The sequence below is a fragment of the Pecten maximus genome, chromosome 18 (genome assembly GCF_902652985.1).
Source record: "Pecten maximus chromosome 18, xPecMax1.1, whole genome shotgun sequence".
Lineage (NCBI taxonomy): Eukaryota > Metazoa > Mollusca > Bivalvia > Pectinida > Pectinidae > Pecten > Pecten maximus.
In genome coordinates this window covers 25,828,500-25,844,328 of record NC_047032.1, presented here as the reverse complement: position 1 = coordinate 25,844,328, position 15,829 = coordinate 25,828,500, and the positions used below count along the sequence as shown (strand labels likewise).

At 38.4% G+C, this 15,829-nt stretch overlaps 1 protein-coding gene across 1 annotated transcript in view; it reads left to right on the top strand.

Moving 5' to 3' along the window:
* Window positions 1-13,002: 13,002 nt before the first annotated feature.
* The window catches only part of LOC117316397 (protein kinase C-binding protein 1-like), a 67,331-nt gene continuing 64,504 nt past the window's right edge, over window positions 13,003-15,829 (top strand). The window contains 1 exon segment of the mRNA XM_033870942.1: window positions 13,003-13,166. The gene's annotated coding sequence lies outside the window, so the exon portion shown is untranslated.

Here is a 15,829-nt window from a genome sequence, read left to right as displayed (position 1 = left end):
TGGGGTGGGTATATTGTAGAACAATGACTCAAAGTATGGGGTTGGTATATTGTAGGACAATGACTCAAAGTATGAGTTGGGTATATTGTAGGACAATGACTCAAAGTCTCGGGTGGGTATATTGTAGGACAATGACTCAAAGTAGGGGGGGGGGGTTATATTGTAGGACAAAGACTCAAAGTAGGGGGTGGTTATATTGTAGGACAATGACTCAAAGTATGGGGTGGGTATATTGTAGGACAAAGACTCAAAGTATGGGGTGGGTATATTGTAGGACAATGACTCAAAGTAGGGGGTGGTTATATTGTAGGACAAAGACTCAAAGTATGGGGTGGGTATATTGTAGGACAATGACTCAAAGTATGGGGTGGGTATATTGTAGGGCAATGACTCAAAGTAGGGGGTGGTTATATTGCAGGACAATGACTCAAAGTAGGGGGTGGTTATATTGCAGGACAATGACTCAAAGTAGGGGGTGGGTATATTGTAGGACAATGACTCAAAGTATGGGGTGGGTATATTGTAGGGCAATGACTCAAAGTCTGGGGTGGTTATATTGCAGGACAATGACTCAAAGTATGGGGTGGTTATATTGTAGGACAAAGACTCAAAGTCTGGGGTGGTTATATTGCAGGACAATGACTCAATGTATGGGGTGGGTATATTGTAGGACAATGACTCAAAGTATGGGGTTGGTATATTGTAGGACAATGACTCAAAGTATGGGGTTGGTATGTTGTAGGACACCACTCAAAGTATGGGGTTGGTATATTGTAGGGCAATGACTCAAAGTATGGGGGTGGTTATATTGCAGGACAATGACTCAAAGTATGGGGTGGGTATATTGTAGGACACCACTCAAAGTAGGGGGTGGTTATATTGTAGGACAAAGACTCAAAGTATGGGGTGGGTATATTGTAGGACAATGACTCAAAGTATGGGGTGGGTATATTGTAGGGCAATGACTCAAAGTAGGGGGTGGTTATATTGCAGGACAATGACTCAAAGTATGGGGTGGTTATATTGCAGGACAATGACTCAAAGTAGGGGGTGGGTATATTGTAGGACAATGACTCAAAGTATGGGGTGGGTATATTGTAGGGCAATGACTCAAAGTCTGGGGTGGTTATATTGCAGGACAATGACTCAAAGTATGGGGTGGTTATATTGTAGGACAAAGACTCAAAGTCTGGGGTGGTTATATTGCAGGACAATGACTCAATGTATGGGGTGGGTATATTGTAGGACAATGACTCAAAGTATGGGGTTGGTATATTGTAGGACAATGACTCAAAGTATGGGGTTGGTATATTGTAGGACACCACTCAAAGTATGGGGTTGGTATATTGTAGGGCAATGACTCAAAGTATGGGGGTGGTTATATTGCAGGACAATGACTCAAAGTATGGGGTGGTTATATTGCAGGACAATGACTCAAAGTATGGGGTGGGTATATTGTAGGACAATGACGCAAAGTATGGGGTGGGTATATTGTAGGGCAATGACTCAAAGTCTGGGGTGGTTATATTGCAGGACAATGACTCAAAGTATGGGGTGGTTATATTGTAGGACAAAGACTCAAAGTCTGGGGTGGTTATATTGCAGGACAATGACTCAATGTATGGGGTGGGTATATTGTAGGACAATGACTCAAAGTATGGGGTTGGTATATTGTAGGACAATGACTCAAAGTATGGGGTTGGTTTATTGTAGGACACCACTCAAAGTATGGGGTTGGTATATTGTAGGACAATGACTCAGAGTATGGGGTGGGTATATTGTAGGACAATGACTCAAAGTCTGGGGAGGTTATATTGTAGAACAATGACTCAAAGTATGGTGGTGGGTATATTGTAGGACAATGACTCAAAGTATGGGGTGGGTATATTGTAGAACAATGGCTCAAATTATGGGGTGGTTATATTGTAGGACAAAGACTCAAAGTTATGGGTGTGTATATTGTAGGACAATGACTCAAAGTATGGGGTGGGTATATTGTAGGACAATGACTCAAAGTATGGGGTGGGTATATTGTAGGACAATGACTCAAAGTATGGGGTGGGTATATTGTAGGACAATGACTCAAAGTCTCGGGTGGGTATATTGTAGGACAATGACTCAAAGTATGGGGTGGGTATATTGCAGGACAATGACTCAAAGTATGGGGAGGGTATATTGTAGAACAATGACTCAAAGTCTGGGGAGGGTTTATTGTAGGACAAAGACTCAAAGTTATGGGTGTGTATATTGTAGGACAATGAATCAAAGTAGGGGGTGGGTATATTGTAGGACAAACACTCAAAGTATGGGGTTGGGTATATTGTATAACAATGACTCAAGGTATATGTTGGGTATATATTGTAGGACAATCACTCAAAGTATAGGGTATTAGTTTTCAGTATTAATAGTTTATCAGTATATTGCAATGAAACATGTCAATACTATATACTAATAAGAAAACTTATATAAAACCTTATATATCATGTCTGCTAAAATATTAAATGTGTTGTTATACTCATGGACATTGCTTTTAATCAGTTCTTGGCAACATAAATATATTGTAGGACAATGACTCAAAGTACGAATTGGCTTATTACAGGACAATGACTTAAAGTAGGAGTTGGCTTATTACAGGGCAGTGACTCAAAGTAGGAGTTGGCTTATTACAGGACAATGACTCAAAGTAGGAGTTGGCTTATTACAGGACAATGACTGAAAGTAGGAGTTGGCTTATTACAGGACAATGACTCAAAGTAGGAGTTGGCTTATTACAGGACAATGACTTAAAGTAGGGGGTAGGTATATTGCAGGACAATGACTTAAGGTAGGTGTTGGTTTATTACAGGACGATGACTCAAAGTAGGGGTTGGCTTATTACAGGACAATGACTCAATGTAGGGGTGGACTTATTGCAGGACAATGACCCAAAGTAGGGGTTGGCTTATTACAGGACAATGACTCAATGTAGGGGTGGGTATATTGCAGGACAATGACTCAAAGTAGGGGGTGGTTATATTGCAGGACAATGACTCAAAGTATGGGGTGGGTATATTGTAGGGCAATGACTCAAAGTATGGGGTGGGTATATTGTAGGTCAATGACTCAAAGTATGGGGTTGGTTTATTGTAGGACAATGACTCAAAGTATGGGGTGGGTATATTGTAGGAAAAAGACTCAAAGTATGGGGTGGGTATATTGCAGGACAATGACTCAAAGTATGGGGTTGGTATATTGTAGGACAATGACTCAATGTATGGGGTGGGTATATTGTAGGACAATGACTCAAAGTAGAGGGTGGGTATATTGTAGGACAATGGCTCAAAGTAGAGGGTGGGTATATTGTAGGACAATGACTCAAAGTAGAGGGTGGGTATATTGTAGGACAATGACTCAAAGTAGAGGGTGGGTATATTGTAGGACAATGACTCAAAGTAGGAGTTGGCTTATTGCAGGACAATGACTCATAGTAGGGGATGGACTTATTACAGGACAATGACTCATAGTAGGGGATGGACTTATTGTAGGACTATGAATAAAAATGTTATAACTTCAGTAGATATAGTTCGCCATTTTTTTCCAGCCTATTGTCTCAGAGCTGTGTAAAAATTACAGGTATTCTATTGTTTGATGTTATACCTGGTAATGTTTGTAGTCACAATAGCTGTCCTGATCTGCCGACAGGCGGACTTCCTAGATTTTGAGAATTGAAGTTTGTTATCGCTATTTCTCAGAAAGTACTGAAGAAGTATTTCTCAAATTTCATATGTAAGTTCCCCATGGTCCCTAGATGTGCTTAATGCATTTTCGGACAGATTGGAAAACAACATGGCTTAGAGGTGGCCATCTTGGATTTTGACAATTGAAGTTTGTTCTGGCTATTTCTCAGGAAGTATTAAAGGGATCTTTCTCAAATTTCAAATTTATTTCATATGTAAATTCCTTTGGTCTCTAGTTATGCATATTGCATTTTGGGACAGATCGGAAAACAACTTGACTGATAGGTGGCCATCTTGGATTTTGACAATTAAGTTTGTTGTCGCTAGTTCTCAAAAAGTAGTTAAAGGATTTTTCTCACATTTCATTTGTAGGTTTCCCTTGGTCCCTAGTTGTGCATATTGCATTTTGGGACCGATCAGAGAACAACAAGGCCAACAGGTGTCCATCTTGTGTTTGACAATTGAGGTTTGTTACTGCTAGTTCTCAAATTTCATATGTAGGTTCCCCTTGATCCCTAGTTGTCAATATTCCTGTATTGGACCAACCTGACACTAACATGGCCAACTTGAGGCAGCCATCTTGGATTTTGACAATTGAAACTACATTAAAACAATTTCTTAAAGTACTTAATGGCTATTATGGGTCTTTCTCAAATTTGAATATAGAGGTTCCACATGGTCTCCAGTTGTGCATACAAGTCTGATTGAAAGAACTATAATGGATGACAAAAAGCCTTTGATTTATTTGACTTCTTTTAGCATTTATTTGACTTCTTTTAGCATTTATTGACTTTTTTTAGCATTTATTTGACTTCTTTTAGCATTTATTGACTCCTTTTAGCATTTATTTGACTTCTTTTAGCATTTATTTGACTTCTTTTAGCATTTATTTGACTTCTTTTAGCATTTATTTGACTTCTTTTAGCATTTATTTGACTTCTTTTAGCATTTATTTGACTTCTTTTAGCATTTATTTTACTTCTTTTACCATTTATTTTACTTCTTTTACCATTTATTTTACTTCTTTTACCATTTATTTTACTTCTTTTCCATCTCAGTCGTTCAAAATACATTAATGTGACATCTTGTGTCCTATGAAAGTCAAGACCTCTGGTGAGTTTATGAAACTGATACCTAGGAGTTCTGTATCTTATCTGTATAGCATAGTAAGTTGATTCCACTATACATGTAATTTGTTACCATCTTTCTCCTCAAACAAACCCCACCCCCTAGTGTAAATAAGCCTCTTCCCCTTGTGTAAATATTTATGACCCTTAAAATCTTCAAATAAGCCCCTTCCCCTAGCTAGAGGGGGCTTATTTGGGGATAATATGGTACTAAGTTTTTGCACTAAGGGAGTGTGGGGGACTTGTTTGAGGATGAATACAGTACTAATCTTTTACACTAGGGGAGGGTGGCTTATTTTAGGATAGATACAGTTCTTAACTTTTTTACTAAGGAGAGGGGGGCTTATTTTAGGATAAATATGGTACTCAACTTTTACATTAGAGGAAGGGGGCTTATTTAATTTTGAGGATAAATACAGTATTATAAATCAAATGGATTGTATGGCCTCTGCTTTGCTGATATATCCAGTCAAGCAGACAAAGTTAATACAAGGAGATCATCTAGAATGGATAAAGTGTGTAGAGATACCTTTGAAAGGGGAGGAGTAAAGGGCCACAAAAATCACTAGTTTTCATGGCATTAATTTGAACAGTTATCTTGTTCTGAATGACTACAGGTAGTTTGTTGTAGTCCAAGGTAAATCCACCAGGCGGAGGTTGGAGGTATTTCTAAAGTGACGGATGGCCTTTTATTATCCTCGGTTTCTTTTATGGTAGAAGAATTGTAAAATGGGCTGATCACCGATCTTGTTGTCATGGTAACAGACAAATAATTAAATATCAAATGCGCTATAGGGGCTTCCAAATCTGGTCTATCTTATCACCAGCAGGAAACACATAAACATGTTTAACGATCATAATCCTCCCTGGTTCGAACCCAGGACCGCTGATTTACTAGACTAACATTCTACTGAACATTGAGCTAATGAGAAATTATCTGTAGCCGAGTTGGTAGAAAGCAGCTAGTAAATTTATCAGGATTACATCAGGTCATGTCTCCAATTCAAAATTTCTTAGCATAACAGTATAAGGAAAGCATAATTACAAAATTTCAGGAAAATTCTTTACCTTCAATTTTTTTCTTAAATTCAATAATGCTTTGCTATGGAAAAAAAATTTGTTTGAATCTTTCCTTAAGTTAAGGAATGCCGATGAAACGAGGGCATGAGTTATGTATACAAAATATTTCAATGTATGTTGACTATGCTTGGGTATATATTTCCTATAGATAGTATGCTGACAAAACCTTTATTTGAGAAGGTTCATTTTCTTAAGTTGAGTAACTCTATATCACTATACATATTTCCTGTGTTAAGTAATATGGTATGCTGTCAAATGTTTATTTGAGGAGGTTAATTTTCCTGAGTTTAGTACTATGCTGACGAAGTTTCACACACACACTCGCACACACACTGATATGATGTTACCCCACTCCGAGGTCAGCTACCATATTAGGTGACTCCCTGTGGGGTCACTCAAGTGTGGAGCTTAAACCCACCTAGCAGGCAACACCAGGAAACACGTGTTCTTACTGTCAATCTGATGAGAAAAGAAGCCAGAGGCTTTTTAAGTCAACAGTTTAATTGGTAATTATTAGTTATTGAATAAGCGTACTTACACATGTTTTGAGCAGTGTACATACCTAAGCCATTGGTGAACAAATGTATTTGTGATATACTAGTGCTTCGTTACAACTTTTAGACATGTTTTTACTTTGTTTGACCGGTAAATTTAAAAAAGTTGATGACCACTGGGATGATTTTTATAGTTTTCTGCAAAAGTTTTTTTTTGACAAAAATCTCATTGAAATGTGCAAAACTGATGTATTGACATTCTCCTACAAATGTCTCGTATACTCCTGTATTGACATTCTCCTACAAATGTCTCGTATACTCATGTATCGACATTCTCCTACAAATGTCTCGTATACTCATGTATCGACATTCTCCTACAAATGTCTCGTATACTCCTGTATTGACATTCTCCTACAAATGTCTCGTATACTCATGTATCAACATTCTCCTACAAATGTCTCGTATACTCATGCATTGACATTCTCCTACAAATGTCTCGTATACTCCTGTATTGACATTCTCCTACAAATATCTCGTATACTCATGTATCGACATTCTCCTACAAATGTCTCGTATACTCATGTATCGACATTCTCCTACAAATGTCTCGTATACTCATGTATCGACATTCTCCTACAAATGTCTTGTATACTCATGTATCGACATTCTCCTACAAATGTCTCGTATACTCAAGGCTCAAAATTATCCTTTTGACAGTAAACCTCAATACAACTAAGTCCTGATAGTTCAAAGAAATGCTGATATCATATGTTAATTAAGTCTTAAAATGCATACACTGTTGTTAGCTCACCTGGTCCGAAGGACCAAGGTGAGCTTATGCCATACCGCCGTAGCGTCCGTCGTCGGTCAGGCCGTCTGTCGTCCGTGTGTCGTCTGTCCGTCCGTCAACAATTGACTTCTTCTTCATAACCACAGATCAGAATTTGACCAAATTTGGTCAGAAGCATCCCTATCGGGTGGGGACTCAAAATTGTACAAATGGTGGGGCTGACCCCCCAGGGGTCTGTTGGGCAGAGCCGAAAGGGGTCAATTTTGCTCTATTAATTACAGAAAACTTCTTCTCTGAAACCAAGCAAAAGATATTGCTCTTATTTGCCTGATAGCATCACTATGGGTGGGGATTCAAAATTGTACAAATGGTGGGGCTGACACCCTGGGGGCCTGAGGGGCGGGGCCGAAATGGGTCAATATAGCTATATTGATACTTACGACTTCTTCTCTGAAACCGAGCAATGGATATTGCTCATATTTGCCTGGTACCATCACTATTGGGTGGGGATTCAAAATTGTACAAATGATGGGGCTGACACCCCAGGGGCCTGAGGGGCAGGGCCAAATATGGTCTATTGGGCAATTTTTATATAAATGACTTCTTCTCTGAAACTGAGTAATGGATATTGCTCATATTTGCCTGGTACCATGACTATTTCAAATAAACCTGTAAGGTGAGATATACAGGCCCTCTGTGCCTCTTGTTTATCAAAAAATATGAAAATATTGATATGCTCATAATTTATGTGGATTCAAAATTGTACAAATTATGGGGCTGATTCCCCCGGGGGCCAGAGGGGCAGGGCCAAAAAGGGTCAATTTGGCTAAATTGATATAAACGACATCTTCTCTGAAACTAAGCAATGGATATCGCTTATATTTGTCTGGTAGCATCCTTATGGGGTAGGGATACAAAATTGTACAAATGGTGGGGCTGATCCACTAGGGGCCTGAGGGGCGGGGCCAAAAGGGGTCAATTTTGCTAAATTGATGTAAACAACTTCTTCTCTAGAACTAAGCAATGGATATCACTCATATTTGACTGGTAGCATCCTTATGGGGTAGGGATGCAAAATTGTACAAATGGTGGGGCTGACCCCCTAGGGGCCTGAGGGGTGGGGCCAAAAGGGGTCAATTTGGCTAAATTGATATAAACGACATCTTCTCTGAAACTAAGCAATGGATAACGCTCATATTTGACTGGTAGCATCCTTATAGGGTAGGGATACAAAATTGTACAAATGGTTTGGCTGACACCCCAGGGGCCTGAGGGGCAGGGCCAAATATGGTCTATTGGGCAATTTTTATATAAATGACTTCTTCTCTGAAACTGAGTAATGGATATTGCTCATATTTGCCTGGTACCATGACTATTTCAAATAAACCTGTAAGGTGAGATATACAGGCCCTCTGTGCCTCTTGTTTATCAAAAAATATGAAAATATTGATATGCTCATAATTTTTGTGGATTCAAAATTGTACAAATTATGGGGCTGATTCCCCCGGGGGCTAGAGGGGCAGGGCCAAAAAGGGTCAATTTGGCTAAATTGATATAAACGACATCTTCTCTGAAACTAAGCAATGGATATCGCTTATATTTGTCTGGTAGCATCCTTATGGGGTAGGGATACAAAATTGTACAAATGGTGGGGCTGATCCACTAGGGGCCTGAGGGGCGGGGCCAAAAGGGGTCAATTTTGCTAAATTGATGTAAACAACTTCTTCTCTAGAACTAAGCAATGGATATCACTCATATTTGACTGGTAGCATCCTTATGGGGTAGGGATGCAAAATTGTACTAATGGTGGGGCTGACCCCCTAGGGGCCTGAGGGGTGGGGCCAAAAGGGGTCAATTTGGCTAAATTGATATAAACGACATCTTCTCTGAAACTAAGCAATGGATATCACTCATATTTGACTGGTAGCATCCTTATGGGGTAGGGATGCAAAATTGTACTAATGGTGGGGCTGACCCCCTAGGGGCCTGAGGGGTGGGGCCAAAAGGGGTCAATTTGGCTAAATTGATATAAACGACATCTTCTCTGAAACTAAGCAATGGATAACGCTCATATTTGACTGGTAGCATCCTTATAGGGTAGGGATACAAAATTGTACAAATGGTTTGGCTGACTCTCTAGGGGGGCCTGAGGGGCGGGCAAAAAGGGGTCAATTTGGCTAAATTGATATAACTGATTAATTGTCTGGAAGAAAGCGATGAATATCTATCATATTTGACTGGTAGCATCCCTAGGGGTGGGGATTAAAAAAACCTATGAATGGTCCAGCTGACCCCAGGGGGCTGAGGGGTGGGTCTAAATGGTTCAATTCGGCTAAAGATATATAAAAGACTTCTCTAAAACTAATTTATATACATAGCTCATATTTGATTGGTAGCTTCCTTATGGGATAGAGATTCAAAATTGTACAGATGGTGAGGATTGAACCGTTCTTTCCCCACCCCAAGGGTCTTATTGTTTCTTTAAATACAATCATGTTGAATCTTCACTTTGTTTCTGGGTTATATCTTTGAAGCAGTTGAGTTGTATATAATCATAGATCAACAAATAAAGCTATTAGCAAGTGAAACATAAACATTATTTTGATGTTTGTTCAAATAAACCTGTAAGGTGAGATATACAGGCCCTCTGTGCCTCTTGTTTATTAAAAAATATGAAAATATTGATATGCTCATAATTTTTGGGGATTAATAAAAGTTTTTTGTGTGAAACTTTATGTATTGTATAAAACAAAATGTAATCAATCTTAATTGTCCAACTATTTACCTGTTCACAAATAGAATCCATCATATGTCTGTTCCATGGACAAGGATATCTCAATCCGAGTGGAAGAGTTTGGCCAGTCAGTGCGAGGCTTGCCGAGACCAAGCAAAAATCTTGACACAGCGAGAAATTTGAATCAATTGTAAAAGTTCAAGGAGTAGTAGTGTGCAGCCAGCCGGGATCGAACCCACGACCCCCGGCTTACTGGTCCGCCGCTCTACCGACTGAGCTAAAGGGAAATTCCCCCTAGCCTGAAGCTAGAAGGCGACCATACAACTATGTACAGTATTTACACTTAAAACCCGGCCTGCTACACTACTCCCTCCTTCAAACGTGTTCGCCCCCGAACACACCAACCCAGGTTCTATCTCCAAGGAAGCCCCGTGCTTTCACTTGGAGTGGTATGCGGCACCATTGTAAAAGTTCAAGGAGTAGTAGTGTGCAGCCAGCTGGGATCGAACCCGCGACCCTCGGCTTACTGGTCCGCCGCTCTACCGACTGAGCTAAAGGGAAATTCCCCCTAGCCGGAAGCTAGAAGGCGACCATACAACTATGTACAGTATTTACACTTAAAACCCGGCCTGCTACACAACGAAGTTTGAATTATCGAGGTTTGAGTGTATCATCATAAATTTCTATAAATAATATAGAATGATAAATACCCTATGAATTATCTATTTCAACCTCGTGTAGTGCTGATGGATTGACATTCGTCTACTCCTGATATCTTTATAATCAAATACATTTTAATACATAAACACCACACCGGGTCACCGCCAAATTCCTTGTTTGAAAGGTCATCTTTAAATCTAAACAACAACATACACCAAACCTTGGCAAGCTGATACCTGGTTGATTGAACTGCCCTTTTGTGCACTGTGCCTAAACTTTAAACATGTCAAGTTCCACCAGTGGGAATCAGTTCAAACTTGCCTGAAATATGATCCTGAGATGGTCCTGGCCAAGTGTTGTTATTTTTCGGGTCGGTCCGATATCCAAGATGGCCACTATGGGTGCCAACTTGAAAAACACATTTTAAACTTCTTCTCCAGTTCTCCAGTGAATAAGTATCAGTCGACTCAGCTGCGAATGAGTATCAGTCGACTCAGCCGTGAATGAGTATCAGTCGACTCAGCCGTGAATGAGTATCAGTTGACTCAACCGTGAATGAGTATCAGTCGACTCAGCCGTGAATGAGTATCAGTCGACTCAGCCGTGAATGAGTATCAGTCGACTCAGCCGTGAATGAGTATCAGTCGACTCAGCCGTGAAAGAGTATGTCGACTCAGCTGTGAATGAGTATCAGTCGACTCAGCCGTGAAAGAGTACCTGTTAGGGCAGTGTAAGAAATCTCATGTGTAAGCTGTTAGCGCCAAAATGGCAGCTCCGGCTGTATGCTTACCAGACAGTTGAGAAAGAATTGGCTGGTTGCTGAAGGCCTAATAACCACGGATAATAATTTGTGAACCGCTTTGAAATGATTATGGTGCTGTGATATAGCCGTATGTGAAACTCCAAATTATCCTAATTATTAATTGATATCACTTTAATGTCTAATGAAAAAACTTTCTTTTACCTGGAATATTATGCAGGAAATTAGGTTTTTGTATGTTGTATGTCTGTAGTAATGCCATTTAGCTATTTAGCCAATGGCTATAATCTCAAGATGATTTGGCTATATAAAGACAATTGTTACCAGATATTTAGTCAACATGGCAAAGTACAATAAAGCATAATTGCTAAGTATATTAAAAAATTTAGCCAAATAACTACAAGAAATCTGATCAAATAGCTAGCACAGTCAGTAGGTAATAATTCCAGTATGATAATAATGAGAATTAGAGGGGCCGCAGTGGCCGAGTGATTAAGGTGTACCAACAATTTATCACTAGCCCTCCACCTCTTGGTTGTGAGTTTGAAACCTATTTGGGGCAGTTGCCCCAGGTAAACCGTAGGTAGGCCGGTGGTTTTCTCCAGGTACTCCCAGCTTTCCTCCATCTCCAAAACCTGGCACGTCCGTAAGTGATCCTGGCCTTAAATAGGACCTTAAACAAAACAAACCAAACTCTTTAAGTATGATTATGACAGTGAAAACAAAACAATTAAAGATATTCTTAAGATTCATTTACTCGTTTGTTGCGACTTGTTTCCCTGTGAAAACTGGACATATGGTAGATCTTATGACAATGATAAGATATGATAGAGATCACTTTTCTCAGCTCTCATTGTGGACTTAATAGACAGTTTGACACCATCTATCACACAATACTGGGATATCATCCAACAACACTGGTAAGTATTTGTGTATCAAACTTAAATATTGTCTCTTCAATTGTCAAAATGATAATTAAAGGAATTGCAGGTTTTAAATGAATATATATCATGATTGTCAACAATATGAGCTGCATAAAGAATAATTGATACTATTAATTGAAGCTTTTTTTAAGAATTAATGGCATAATTGATCAAAATCATAATAGCTAGTTCTTCACTGCAAATAATTAAACTTATATTATTTTGGAAATCGAAGACAAGCATAAAATCAGAGACATATATATCTGTATATATGTCTCAGATAAAATTAGTGAGCATGCAATGATCAATAAAAATGATCATTTATGAATCAAATGAAGAATTTATTCAATAATTTATTAACGGGTTTATTTCTTCAGCTTATCAAATGCGTGATAATACTTTTATTCCAACAGTACTTGGTCCATTATTTAAGTAAAAAGATATGTATAAATTAACTGGAATATAATTAGAAATACTCTCACAAAGTATAAACAATTACCCCATGGAAGGCCCCTTAGCTTCACCTTTCAACAAAAGTCTTTTGATAAGAACATTGTAACCACTCCCCTACCTAACCAATGGGAGCTAGGTTACCATGACTACAGCCATTCAATCAATAGAAGTTTGGAGCTAAGCCCCGCCCACTTGAGTCAGACTTGACACTTGATGAGATATATACATACACACAGCTGCAATCTATATAGCCAGCCTGAGCCAACAGCCAGGGTGAAGGTCACCGAGAATTTAGCACATGTGTCTGCCAGCTTGAGGGGCACATAGACAAGATGGAAGGCTGTAAAGAAGATTGAGACAGAAAAGAGTGAGGGTCACAGACTCAATGCCGACTTTTAAATGATACACAGAATTGTGCTACTAGTTAAGGTATAACAATGACTATGTGGAGAAGTTGTTTATATGTGTTATACACAAGACCATGGTCTCATAATTACAGTGAACCGCTTATATTTACAACAGAGGGGTAGCACATATACCAGTCACACACAGGACTGAAAGTTTACTTACATCATAAGTTAATAATTGTACAATATTTCAGCTTAATTCTTTTGAACACGTCGAGACTGGTTTTAATTGTTACATCGAAGACATGCTTTTGAGTTTCACTGTATTGATAAATTCTGATATCATAATTACATGTATATAATCTATTTCATATGATTTATATATAAATTGTAAAACATTTAAACATATGTCTTGTTATATCACTTTTATCCACATCTAAAGCATATGGTTGACCGTTCGTTCTACATTGTTTTAATTAATTCTGCTGTTACAATTACTTTATTCTAAACTCTCAAAGGCAATATTGCATTTATTTCCATTTATGGTAATTCCTGTGATGTGAATGACTGTACAGAATTGAAAATATTCATTTTGAATGATTTAGATATTCAGACTGCATGAATATAATTACTTACAATGTTAGTACATGTACCGATATATATGTGTGTGAAAGATCAATGGAAATACACATTCCTGACAGGAATTGAACCCAAGTCTCCTGCGTGATAATCCGCTGGTCTTCCTCCTGAGCCAAAGAAGCAATATGCTCCAACAGCTGATAGAGTGAGAAAAATCGTATTTAGTGACAGAGGCCATATTTAGTAACAGAGACACCATATTTAGTGAGAGAGACTGTATTTAGTGACAAAGACCGTATTTAGTGAGAGAGACCGTATTTAGTGAGAGAGACCGTATTCAGTGAGAGAGGCCATATTTAGTGAGAGAGGCCGTATTCAGTGAGAGAGGCCGTAGTTAGTGAGAGAGATCGTATTTAGTGAGAGAGACCGTATTCAGTGACAGAGACCGTATTTAGTAACGGAGGCTGTATTTAGTGACGGAGACAGTATTTAGTAACGGAGGCAGTATTGGAGGCAGTATTTAGTAATGGAGGCAGTATTTAGTAACAGAGACCGTATTCAGTGACAGAGGCCATGTTTTAGTAACATAGACCGTAATTAGTGACAGAGACCATATTTAGTGACAGGGACCTTATTTAGAGACAGAGACCGCATTTAGTGACAGAGGCCGTATTTAGTGACAGGGACCGTATTTAGAGACAGAGACCGCATTTAGTGACAGAGGCCGTATTTAGTGACAGGGACCGTATTTAGAGACAGAGACCGCATTTAGTGACAGAGACCGTATTCAGTGACAGAGGCCATGTTTTAGTAACATAGACCGTAATTAGTGACAGAGACCATATTTAGTGACAGGGACCGTATTTAGTGACAGCTTTGGCCGTATTTAGTGACAGAGGCCGTATTTAGTGACAGAGACCTGACAGAGTCTGTATTTGTGACAGAGACCATATTTAACACTATGTACATTAAGCCACATCGACCTGTTCCTTTTATTTACATATGCAATTCATTTTTGCTAAGCACATTATATAATTAGTTTAACAATTGTCTGCAGTTGAAATACGTATACTGTACTTATGATTAAAAGACTACATTTTATTTTTGGTTGAATTTTTGCAGTTCTGACAACTTTCAAGTTTTCTGTTTGTGGATATTCTGTATGAATTAAGTTTTGTAATTATAACTGAATGAGTCATATTACCCCTTACTTCCTACAGATAAGGTACGTTCTAGCATCATTTATTGCAGTGTCAACAAAAATAAAGGAAAGAAAATTATTGAGACCTTTAATGAAGTCGTAAAATAGTTGTGTGTAAAAACTATAATGGTCTTCCATAATCATCCTGACCTGTTGGTGTGGTTTTGTGGCATAAAATTAATTAGGTTGTTATGTTATACCTGTGACAACTAATATATATCATCTGCAGATACCCACAGGGCATATTCTATTTATGTTGTGTCACGGAAATCATTTGTCCATTCCCTGTGTCAGCTTGCTAAAATCTGGACACAAGAACTTTTAACAAGAGCAGAGACCCTGTCTGTATTTTAGGAAAGTAATTGAACCTTGTCCTAACATTTGGAAAATTTTCTACATTTTTCTGCAAATTGGAAAAATATATAAAAGTCCAATGCATTTTTTTTTTTATCAAATTGTCACTATCATCATCTTCATTATCTAACATTCCAGTATATGGTAATATTTAGTTTTCAATTTTAGTGGTGTACATTTTCGGTTGGGAAAATTTAGGTCACATTTGAGTAAATACAGGACTCATTTTCAATCAGGAAGACAGCACCCTAAATATTGGACCCTATGTGTACACACACCTGTCAAACGTTCTACTACAGTTTATAACATAATGGACTGGCATCTAATCTCTAATCTTAGCCTTTAGGATTTCGGAACTGAATACCGATCACGATTAATTTAAAATAATTGGTTCCTAAACAAACTAGCAATGAGAGAACTGATGTCCCTATTGTTGTTTGTAGAACATATAGAAGGTATCTTCAATTAATTTTTAAGTGAATTGACACTTTATTTTCTATAGGGTGTAATATTCTTCAATATTTTTATTCTATAGGGTGTAATATTCTTCAATATTTTTATTCTATATGGTGTAATATTCTTCAATATTTTTATTCTATAGGGTGTAATAT